Below are 13,150 nucleotides of genomic sequence, written 5' to 3'. Positions count from 1 at the left end.
GTTCATGTCCATGCTGCGAGGTGAGGGCTGAGGGGGCACTTTCATTTTTACGGCAAAAGAAAAGTTTTCCTAACATTCAATTTGTTTTGTAACAAACTTCAGCTTAATTTAAATGGATTTTATTGCACAAATAGAGAAAATGGGTGTTGAGAATCCTAAACCTGACCAATTATATTTTGGATTAAATAAATAAACAAGAAGAAACAACATGGTCATCCGAAATCTGAGTAACACCCCACACAGGAAATCCAGTTTCATGTGCCCCCTTGGCTTTGTACTTTGTTTCCTGAGATTAACTATTGCTATATTCACAACACATTAAAAGAGTCAAGGGAGCTTATGGGCCCTGGAGACAGATGTGCTGTGGTTTCCTGTTCCTTCGCTTGCCAGCTATCTAGCCTTGGGCAAAATGAGTCACCTTCTTGAGCCTAAATCTAATCTGTAAAAAAGAGGATAACAGATACTTCATTAAGAGGGTGAGAGGATTAAATAAAAGAAGGCGTGTAAATTCCCCACAGAGCAACGAGCACATAGTAGGTGCTGGAAGAGTTCTCTCCCCTACCCCACCCCTCCCAAGCCCTGCTCCTTGGCCTTCCACCACTGTTAGACCACCCAGGCAAAGGAATGTCCAATACGTAAAGTCATCCAGATTTTGGATTCCCTCACATCTCCTAGATGCTTATTAGGTCTGTAATGATACTCCTACTTTCATTCCTGATACTGGTGATTTTTGTTTTCTCTCTCCTTTTGTTGATCAGTCTTAATACGGGGTTATCAACTTTATTAATCTTTCCTAAACACCAATTTTCTCTTTCTTTTTTCTTTGGTTTTTTAATTCCTCCGTTGTCTTTTTTTTTTTTTTTTTTTTTTTTTTTTTTGCGGTACGCGGGCCTCTCACTGCTGTGGCCTCTCCCATTGCGGAGCACAGGCTCCAGACGCACAGGCTCAGCGGCCATGGTTCACGGGCCCAGCCGCTCCGCGGCATATGGGATCTTCCCGGACCGGGGCACGAACCTATGTCCCCTGCATTGGCAGGCGGACTCTCAACCACTGCGCCATCAGGGAAGCCCTGTTGTCTTTTTTTCTATTTTATTGATTTCTGTTCTTATCTTTATTATTTTCTTCCTTCTACTTACTATAGGTACATTTTGCTTTTCTTTCCTTACCTGAAGGTGGAAACTTTGCACATTGCTTTAAGGTTTTTTTTTTCTTCTTTCTAATATAAGCATTTATAGTTATGCATCTTCCTCTAAGCACTGTTTTAGCTGCTCTGCACAAATTTTATTTTGTGTGTTGACTATTATTCATTTCACAAGATTTTATAATTTCTTGTTATTTCTTCTTTGACCTATCATTACTTAGAATTGTATTTTTAATTTCCAAATATGTGTTTATTTTCTAGGTCTTTCATGCTACTAATGTCTAATTTAATTTCGTTGTGGTCAGACAACATATTATGAACAATTTGAAACGCTTAAATCTTATTAAAAGCTGTTTATGGCACAACATATGGTCTACCTTGGCAAACATTCTATGTGCACTAAAAGAATGTATGTTCGACAGTTTTTAGTTATGGATTTGAGCTACCATCTGGTAGTGTTCCTTTCAACCCGAAGAATTTCCTTTACTATTTCTTGCAGAACAGATCTGATAGCAGTGAATTCTCTCATTTTTAGTTTATCTGAAAATTTTTTATTTTTCCTCTATTTTGAAGGATAGTTTGACTGAATACAGGTTTCCAGGCTGTTAGTTTTTTTTTTTTTTAACATAACGTACTCCATTTTATTTTATTTATTTTTGGCTGTGTTGGGTCTTTATTGCTGCATGTGGGCTTGCTCTGGTTGAAGCAAGCAGGGGCTACTCTTCATTGCAGTGCATGGGCTTCTCGTGGTGGTGGCTTCTCTTGTTGTGGAGCATGGGGCCTAGGCGCGCAGGCTTTAGTAGTTGCAGCACGCAGGCTCAGTAGTTGTGGCTCACGGGCTCTAGCGCACAGCCTCAGTAGTTGAGGGCACACGGGCTTAGTTGCTCCGTGGCATGTGGGATCTTCCCGGACCAGGGCTCAAACCCGTGTCCCCTGCACTGGCAGGTGGATTCTCAACCACCGCACCACCAGGGAAGCCCCGTTAGGTTTTTTTTAATTCCAGTCCTTTAAAAATGCCATTCATTGGCTTTCATTGTTTCTGATTAGAAATAAGCCACCATTTGTAGTGTAATCCCCTGTATGTGATGTTGTAGTTTTTTTCTCTGGCTGTACTGTCTTCATCTATAGATTGTATCTATGTCTTTGGCTTTCCTAGCTTTCTCCTCTCTTTCAATTACAACATAACCTTTGCAACGGTATTAATATAATGTAATTGAGGACCATTCTCATCATCATTTGAAAGAGATAAAAGCCAATATAGAACAATTAAAAAGAAAAAGAAAATCATATACTGAATTTCTGTTGAATGATTACTGAGTTAGTGATTAAAATTACAGGAAAATTTTAATCACATGCCACCAAATGTAACAGTTATCTATGAAACTAAAAGAGAATTTTTTCCTAGCTACTTTCATAATTACATAAATCAGCATAGCTATATTTATATCACAAGTTCTAAATGTTATTCAAATATGATATTAAGAGGAAGATTAAAAAAAATAACACCACCACCATAAGAAACTGCAGTCACTTATCCAGGGCATTTTTGTCCTATCTGGACCAATTTTTCTATTTTTGTTTGCTCTGTAAGATATTCGAAGCTATGGTCAGAAGTACATGATTTTAGCCTCATGTTTTTTTGACCACAATTACATTCATTCAAGGAACAAGAAGGTCCCTGAGGATAGAGAAGAATGAAGGGGGCAAAGAGGGTTAGAAAATAAGGAGTTAGGGTTTCACTGTAAGGATGACGGGACACCATGGGGACAAGGAATTGCCATGATCTCATCTGCACTTTGAAAAGGCCATTCCAGCTACTCTGTAGGAAGCACTTATGAAAGGAAAGTGATAGTTCAGAGAAGAAAGGTGGTGGTTTTGAGTGAGGTAGCAGAGGTACTAAGTTAAATGGTCGGGTCAGAGACTTGTTTTTAGAGTCGTGCTCCTCCTGGTGTAATGAATACAGGGTGTAAGAGAAAGTCAGGCCTTTATGAGGCTTCCCAGGCTTTTGTCCTGAGGTAGGGAACACTGAGAAAACAGTAGTGGGTTTGAACTTTTTTTTCTTCCCCTTTGAGACACTTACTCGACAGCCCGATTGAGATAGGAAGTAAGCAGTTGGAAATTTTGGAAAATGGAGAAAAGGATAAAGGAGAAAATGAAAATCATTCATAATATATTCCCTCTACCAAGAAATAAAAAAACATCTGTTAATATTTTAGAATATACCTTTTGAACCTTACTAAATGGATCTGAAAAGTAACCTTCTTTAAATGATTTTACCAAAGAGTGACTATAAAAAGCAAATATATATACACTACTATGTATAAAATAGGTAACTAATGAGAACCTACCGTTCTTCCTTGAGTAGCACAAGGAAGTCTACTCAATGCTCTGTGGTGACCTAAATGGGAAGGAAATCCAAAAAGGAGGGGATATATGTATACATATAGCTGATTCATTTTGCTGTACAGTATAAACTAACACAACATTGTAAAGCAACTATACTCCAATAAAAAAAAAGGCATTGTAAAGCAACTATACTCCAATAACTATCCTTGTACAGCAAGGATATCCAGTGTACAGCAGAAGTCCCTTTTGATGATAGTTATTTAGCATCCAATGGTTTCCCTGAAAAATCCCAAAAGAAGTATCCATCAATAAAAGTAGTAATATGTGGAATAGTATGTCATCCCTAAAAATAGTCAAGTAATCTTTCTACTATAGCAAAACAAGATGCTGTATGAACTGACCAACTATACCAAGTGACAAATTATTTGTTAGCTATTTATCACTTAAGATTACAAATGATCACTATTTGACAAAACTTATTATTATCACTATGTTTTGTTCACTCCTTGATCTTTCTTGCAATTAATCAGTGCAATCTGATGATTACTTCACCTGCTGATATAACGGCAGGCTTACCTTTTTAACGAAGGGACAAATTCAACATTGTACTGTATACAACCCTTAAAGGGCTCATGGAATCAATGAAAAGACGACTGTTTTTAGCTAATATTTTAGACTACACAATGAAATTTAAAATGCAACCATATTATTTAAAATGCCTTACTGGAATCATTTAAAAAAAAACCAAACACTCCAAGAAACTCCCCTCCCTCACAAAAAAAAAGGGAGGGGGGTTGAAAATTTTAGAAATATATGTATCGGCCATTCAATAATTCCTTAGCAATGAGGATTTATGCCTAGTTTATGCCTTCTGTCCAAGTTAGGAAGATAAAGTGTATGACCATCTTTTTTCCACTACCACCTCAAGTCTTCTCTGTTTCTTTGACAAGCTTCCTATCCAGACAATAGGAAATGAGAATTGGTGGAAATGAGAAGAACTATTTTAACAGTGGGGCTATTAGACCAACAGGCGTGGGTCTAATTTCCCATCTCCCTACCAGTTCACCTCTCCTTAGCCTGACATGGAAGCTGGAACTCTATGGTCACTTACTGTACATACTGAACATTTCTTTAGATAAACGTACCCTAATACAAACATCTGCTCTATTTGATGTACAGGTGACCAAGGGCTTCATGAAAACCAATGGAAATATGAAATCGCACTTAAAATGCTTGACTTGCATACAGCATGAAAAGATCAATATTATTACGGGTGATAATACTCCACTCCTGTGACACCAAAAAACACAATAAACTTTCACTAATAAAAGCCTTCACTAATAACAAAGGACTTTAGATTTTATCTATGAAACAGTTATCAATTTAAAATGTTATAGACAACAGAAAGACTGTTGGCTTCACATTTGTTAGGCAAAGGACTTTCGACAAACTAGTAGTCACCTGATAAGCCCACTGAGCCTTCCCAGTATCTCAAGGGAAGCATCTCTATTTGTATAACATGGAATTCTATCCTCTCAGAAAACATTGTTTTAAGGCTGTTTGTCCCCGAGGAAAACAAATTCATTACCCAGGTAGCAAGTGAGCCAAGCCATCCTTCTAAAAGAACCTTTTTAATAGCAGTAACACAATGATGATGTTAGTAATAACTCTGCTTTACATTCTTAGTTAAAAGGTGCTTCATCGGTGAACAGCAATATTTTGTCCTAATTTTCAGCAACAAGGCAAGCAGCAAGAAAAGTCATACTACATGAACTTTTCAAGTACTTAGCAAATTTCTTCAAATGGCATAATCAACATTTCAAGATGGGATTTCTTTCTTCCCCTCAGGACATTTGTTCTGAAGGAAAAAAATGAAAACCCGGCTTATTCTTAGGAGAAATCATTTTAAAATGTTTTATGGACCCCACTTGTTTTTTTTCTTCACTTGATATTTGGAAAAGAATGTCTTTCTTAATTATGTGTCAAAATGATCCCCCTCATTTCAACTTTAGCAAATTATCCTCTAACAGCATCATTAAAACTACTGTTAGCTATGCTATCCTTGGAGGAAATTAACAACATAGGCAGAAGTTTCATATATAACACCCTATTCCATGATACCGTTTTAAAAAACCATTGGTAAAAAAGTTAATTCATATATCCTTTGGTGGGACGCCCACACACACTTTGTACTGATAGATGATCCACTTTAGAAATGCTTTTCAAATGGTATTAAGTAATTCCATAATTTTTAAAAATATCACTTTTGATCAACCATGTGAAAAGAAAATATATGCCTACATCCAACCTTATTCTTTCACCTTCTTCCAGTATTACAGGGTACTTCTGATTCTTGCTGACTAGGATGGAGAAGGCTTTCGTAAGCACACACTACCTAGAATGATGCTTAGTTAGCCCCTGGTGAGAGCAGAATCATAGCTTTGCTGCAAAGATCGATGGGTTTGGCGAGACCAGCATGGAGAATACTAGAGAATACTATCAGGAAAAGCAAATAGAAAGAAAGAAAGAAAGGGAGGGAGGCAGGCAAGAAGGAAGGAAAGGAGAGAAAAAAGATTCTGTGGTTCTCTGAAGGGCTAAGAAGGCATCCAGGTGGCATCCTCACCAACAGGAGGACTTAGCTTCACCTGTGGCTTCCAGGACTCAATGTGAACCAACATCCTAGTTTTGTAAAGTACATGGGTTTTATTAAGATGAATACTGTTTTTAACTTATTAGGTAAATTGACAGCTGCATACATAATAAAACATTCCATCATATTAAAAGACTATTTTATCAACATTTGTATAGTACTTCATTATTTCTAAGGTGCCTGAACTATGTTTTTGGAACTGCCACAGGAAAGCTGGTTTTAATAAAGTATAGGACTGTGTGATGTTGGAATATTATTCACAAAATACATTCAGCTGGGTCTGCTGCGCACACTTCAGTAGAAATCTATGCCCAGAAAAGTTCATGGTTAAAAAAATGAAGCATAAATTTATTATCAGAGTGCAGAGGCTGGAGATTCTTCCATAATGAGCTGTAAAGGTAAGACTAAATTTCAATTTTCTTAACTGCTAATATAGAAATAACCATTGGTACTATTTTTAAAAGACAAGCAGAATAAAGGAGAAAAATGGTGCTAGAACATTTAAAAATACAAGCCATCTCAGGGAGAACTGAGATTGACTGGTCCAGAAGCATTCAATAATACAGGCATAGCAAGTATTTTATACTATCTGTATTCTAAGCTCTGAATTTAAAATTGGACCAGGACAGAAATGCAGAAATGTAGTTATTATGAGGTTAAACTAATCCTATCAAAAGAGAAAATAATCAGAGCTTGTTTTAAACAATAGTACATTGTGGATGTTATAAACATGAATTATGAAATGTTAGTCATCTCAATGCACTTCTTAAAACACAAATATTTAGATGCTCCTAAAAGTATACTCATGAATTATCATTTTCGCCTAATAATTTTGATAAAGACAAATTGATTCTTGGTGCTATCTGCAGTATAAAACTATGATCCTTTCAAGGATTAAAAACAGAAAGGTATGCCTCTTCAAACGGATCAAGAATTAAAAATAAAGCCCCTTCTTCAACATGACTTTAAAGAAAATAATCAAATATTCAACACTTCCCCAATCAAATGCAGTTTTTTCAGACATTTCTGCAAATTAAAACAACCTCTTGAACACTTTCACTAACAATGATAGATTTTAAAAATCAAAACAGTTTTAAACTAGATGATTTCTGCTTATAGCTTTCCTTTTCAACTGCTTGTTTGGGTGGTTAAGTGCTGATTGTAACTTGTCTTAATTTTTCACAAGTGTTTAGATTCAAATTGAGCAGAAAATTCATTAGCAGTAGTTAATTTCTATTTTCATGTCTATTTTCAACTCAGCTGTGTTCTGGCGAGCTATGAACTCATTCATGGAAAGAGATGATGGGCCTTTTAACAACACGTTCACTAATTGGAGCTATAAATTTAATTACTTGAGATGACCAAAATAAAATGAGTTTTCAACAACAGCAACTTTACTGCACACCAAGAGGCATGACAAAGTAGCTGAGAAATTTAGTGCTATCTCCAGGAGGCCAACCAGCCCCTTATTGATAGTGAACACAATGCTGATAAAACCTGCCTAAAATTTCTTGCCTGATTTAACATGCTCTCCATATTTGCCTGGGACGTTGTACAAGGTGGCCAAAAGGATTGGCCACATCATGGATACAGGCTCTGCTGTCTCTCATTTACAAAATTTTAAATAACCTTATTGTAGTTTGAAAAATATTAAGACAAGGTCGTACATTACAAAACGATTTTTTTAAATACGAGAAACTGTTTCACACCAAATAAGGAAATGAAATATTTTAAATCAATTATAATTTTCTTTGGGAATACAACCAGATATTAAAGAATTACTGCTTCAAAAGGCAACTACAACTCTTTAGGTGCTGAAACACAATTTAAAGGTACCATATCATAGAAATCACTAACTTTAAAAAAAAATTTTTATTTTATATTGGAGTATAGTTGAGTAACAATGTTATATGTTAGTTTCAGGTGTACAGCAAAGTGTTTCAGCTATACATTTACATGTATCTGTTCCATTTCAAATTCTTTTCCCATTTAGGTTATTATGCAGTATTGAGCAGAGTTCCCTGTGCTATACAGTAGGTCCTTGTTGGTTATCTATTTTAAATATAGTAGTGTGTACATGTCAATCCCCAAACTAACTTTTAAAAGAAAGTAATGCTTTCCTTCTGAGAACCTATTTTACTTGTTGAACAGTCTGTTCATGCTATGAAACTTCATTGGTAACTATTTAAATGTACATGTCTTCTATAGCCTCACTAGACAATTATGGGGAGGAAAAAAGCAACACTAGGTTATTCAAAAGAAATAACACTTTGCCGAAAGGACGCGAAATAGAAATTTGAAAGACAACGGCACATAATATCAGTGCTCCTTCCGGAGGTTAACTCAACAAATACAAAGCAAATTATTCTGGTGGGGTTAGGGGACAACAAATTGGAGTGGTGATATACAAAAGGCCAACAGTCCAGTCTAGCAGGTTTTGTAACTAGGAATTTCTATATACAACGTAAGGCAGCAAGAAGGTCACTCTTCAAAGAAACTGCTAACAACAGTGATGCCTAGGGGCAAACAATTCATTGAAATTATTTATCAAGTGCCGGCTTAGTGCCAGGCGGGGATCTTAGGCACCAGGCTTTACAGGAGCAGACATGAAGCTTGCCTTCTATCGAGGCAAGAAGGACACTAAATAAATCAACGAGAAACCTGCAGACATTTCAAGGGCTAGGAGGACAGGAAGACAAAATAATGTGATGGAGGAAACCTCTGTGTTACGGAGCTACTGCAGATGCAGCATCGGGGACCCTCGGTGGAGGGGCTATTTCCAAACTGAGGTTACTGGAGAACCCACATACTCCTTTAAATAACATCTACCTCGTGATTTAGGACTACAGTTTTATAACATAACCTTTCAGTTGAGCACATTTACTTTTAAACATTCCAGCAGAGTTAATTTTTTCCATCCAACTGGCAGATCAGTTGGTCTTAAGAGGGATGGACAGGAGTGATCTTGGGACACCACCAAAAGGACACAACAAAATACTAACCAGAGGTTACAAAACAGGGAGAAAAAAGTGCAGGAGGTCTGGTATGAATGCACCTTTGAATTCAAAGGGGACTACTTCTGACTGGAAAAAGAATGACTGTATGAGAGAAACTGAGCACTTTATCATTACCCAGAGAGATGGAATGCGGTTGATCTTTTTTCTGACTAGCTTACGTCCAGAAAGATTTCGAAAAGATAGATAGCGATCCATCGTAAAGCTAATACCAAAAGGAGGGAAGAAAAATAAGCAGGGGACCCAATGTTAGTATCATTACATACTAGTAACGTTAGTCTCAGTATCACTGACTGTTTAACACAGCAAAATGAAATAATCTGAATATCCCAACATTATGGTGCTTTCACTTTTATAATGAGAGCAATGAATCAAATATACCATACAAGTGGGGATAGAACTAACCTGCAGAATGGCCCAATCTACGCAGTGGGGTTTCTCTGGTTTTAAAACTATCCCACATCACGAACCTGAGTATTACCACTATGAATGACAATGCCCCAAACTCAAACGTCCATGATTAAGAAACACGCTGTGAAATATGAAATTTAAAAAAATGAACTCAATGAGCAAAATGAGCTTTCTTATTTAAAACAATTTAGGAAGAACTCAAAGACTTACCATGCCATGTGGGAGAGACATCTAATTGTAAGAAAGCTCTTAATTACTATAAATTATGATATACGTACATAGAAAATAAGAAATTATGAGGAAGAAAATAAAAATCAACAGAAGTCTTGTTTTGAAGATTTTTTTCCTATGCCTATATCAATGTATAATTTTTTTTTCTTTTCACACAGTTGGGCAAGTAAAACACCTGCAGGCTTGCCTAGTGAGTTTTTCATTTAGTATTACATCCATACAAATGTTACAATGTTGTTAACTATTCTTTTAATGATTTTAACAAATCCACAATGTTCATTATAATTTATTCAACTATATTCCTGTTGTAACTGATATTGCTTCCAATATTTTATTAATCAATTGAATGGCATGGAGGAGAATGCCCTTATCCATTCTTGTAACTCCAAAGTGAGTAACTCCAAAAGCAGAGTTTTGATACACATTACCAAACTGATTTTCTGGAAAGATGAATCAATTTCCACATTTATCCTGCACCATCTCAATACTAAAATTTTTAAGCAGTGCCACTCTTACGGGTAACAAAGAAGACTGATATCCCATTCTGAAATTTGCATTTTTAAAACTATTTTAATTTTAAAAGTTTTAAAACTAAACATAAAACTAAAATAGTTTTATGTTTACTAGCCATTAATAGTTCTAAAAACAATCCGCCTCTGACCTTTAAATACAGGGGCTACTAATTTCCTTATTGATATTTAGGAATGTTTAATACAGGACACATATCAATTTTTTGTCACATGTTCCAACACTTTCTCAGTTGTCATTCTCCTTTCAGTTGTGCCTGTTTTTTGTCACACAAATATTTTTCACTTTAGGCAAATACATTAATCTGTGATAATATGATTGATCCTATTGCTTTTTAATTTTTTGCTCAAGAATTGCTTGCCCATCTCAATATCAGTTATTGTCTACATTTTTCCTTTAGATTTTGTGGTTTGGTTTTCTTTTCTTTTTCTTTTCTTCTATTTTTTTTTTTTCTGGTTCATTTAGAGTTTATTAGGGGAATAGAAAGCAAAGGGCAGATTTGAGAGAGACTGAAAACCTGATTGCTAGATGGGATGGAGGTGGAAGGGAGAGGATGGGCATGGGGGGAGGAGGTGAAGGGAGCGGGGGAGTTAAGGAGACTGCCAGAGAGGGCTTCAAACTGAGAAAGTGGCATTTCAAGCTGAGCAAATAACACTGAGAGACTGAGCCCATTTCCAACTACTTTATTCCCCTCTCCCTTTCGTTAAAAGTCACGTTTCTTGAAATAGTGGTCTATGTCTCTTGCAATAGTGGTCTACGTCTCTTGCTTTAATTCTTCGCCATTCACTCACCAGCCCCAATGTAACGGGGGCCGCATTTGCTTTCACCAAAGTCACCAATGTCTTCCGGTTGCTATACTCAAGGTACAACCAACAGTCTAGCTGACAAACGTGGATGCGTTTAATGTTGTTGGCCACCTATTCCATGGTAAAAGTCTCCCTGCTAGTCTTCTGTAATGGCTCTCTCTTCCTCTCTTCCTTCTCTCTGGACATTCCAACTCACCCTCCTTTATAGCTCTTCCTCTCTTGCTTGTAAATGTGGGTGAGGACTCCTTCTTCACCAAGTTCCCTTCTTAAGACTATCCTTTTCCTGTGTGATCACACCCATATCCATGACCTCAGCCATCACTATAAGATGATGAGTCCTTAATCTTTTCCTATACCTTAGAATCTCTCCAGAGCTGCAGAGACACATTTTCCATCCCCACCTCAAATTCTACAAGTCTAAAATTAATTCATCATCTTCCATAGACGATGTGCTTAAACCCGTTTTCCAATGATAGTCCCCAACTCAGTGAAAGGGTACCTCCATTCAAAATTCACCCAACCTAGAAATCAAGCTAAGCCTTCCCTGCCCGACTCCTACTGAATCAGTCAGCAAGTCTTTCTTTCATACTCTTCCTTCTCTCTCTATAATTCACCTTTCTCTCCAACCCCACTCCTGTGTCCTTGGCTCAGAAGACCCTTAAATTACTCAAATAGTTTCTTAATTAATCTCTGTGACTTCCTGCCTCACCCCTCCCAATGCATCCTTAACATAAATGCCAGAGGTCTTTCTAAATTGTAAATCTTTCTATGTTAACCTCCTACTTAAAATCCTTTAGTTACACCCCTTTGCCTTAAATAATGATAACTGTGACCATTGTTTGAGTTTGTATTACTACCTTTTTACTAGGAAGTTTATAAGGTGTATTTTAAATACATAAATAATGTATTTAAACTAGAATTTATATCTATGCGAGCTGGCTTTACTCTGTCCTGTCAGTTTCCTCTACACAAAAACGAATTACTTGCTATTACATGTAAGATTCTTTAGAATCTAATTCTCACCTACCTGTTGATACTTACCTCATGCTACAAACCTCACATACTACTCTTCAACCATACCAAAACCACTGTAACCCCTAGAATATCATATTTTTTTTCTGCCTCCTTATTTATATTGTGCCCTCTGCCTGAATCCTCACCCACCTTCACTCCTCCAAGAGTTAACTCAACCATCACATCTGAGTTAGGTGATCAAGTATTTAATAATCCCACAGTCTTCTGAATATTCCTCTATCCTAGTATGTACCACAGTATAATTATCTGTTTAGCATCTAGTTCTTCTACTGAACTCTTAAGTGTCTATAAAACAAGAACTCTATTTCTTGAATGAAAGGCCCAAATTAAGGCTATGCCCAGAGTATTCAATAAAGGCTGGTTGTACAAATTAATTATCATTCAGGAAATGTCTAGTAGGCCAGTGTGATCACTGTGATACTAGAATCATAAAAGGATATGAAAAATAACATTGGAAACATCGGTTTGGGCAGCTGAGGATCTTGACCTAAAGATCTTATTACTCCAGAGAAGATCTATTGGAGGTTTTCGAACAGATGATGGACAACATTTGATGTGTCCTGTAAGAAAATAATGGATAGTAAAGTGATAAGACGTTAGAGGCCAAGATAAGAAGACAATTTAAGAAGCCCAGAAAGATGTGAGGAGAAACAGAATTCATTTTGAGATAAGCTGATTTCCAGAAACTGGCAGATATCCAGGTGCTGATGTCTACCTTTTCTCCCCGTTTCATGTTAAAATCCTTCCACATAAACCATTTTATCATACAAATTTCTTTTTTTTTAAGGATATAGAGTTAGAGTTTTATTATTTTTACTTATTTATTTATTTATTTTTGGCTGCGTTGGGTCTTCATTGTTGCATGTGGGCTTTCTCTAGTTGCGGCAAGTGGGGGCTACTCTTTGTTGTGGTGCGTGGGCTTAGTTGCTCTGCGGCATGTGGGATCTTCCCGAACCAGGGCTTGAACCTGCCATTGGCAGGCAGATTC

General features: G+C 36.7%; 1 protein-coding gene across 9 annotated transcripts in view; it reads right to left on the bottom strand.

Moving 5' to 3' along the window:
- Positions 1 to 13,150, bottom strand: part of BCKDHB (branched chain keto acid dehydrogenase E1 subunit beta) — a 729,304-nt gene that overhangs the window by 534,196 nt on the left and 181,958 nt on the right. The window lies entirely within an intron of this gene.

Source organism: Globicephala melas, chromosome 14, assembly GCF_963455315.2.
Source record: "Globicephala melas chromosome 14, mGloMel1.2, whole genome shotgun sequence".
NCBI lineage: Eukaryota > Metazoa > Chordata > Mammalia > Artiodactyla > Delphinidae > Globicephala > Globicephala melas.
This window is presented reverse-complemented; position numbering and strand designations above follow the sequence as displayed.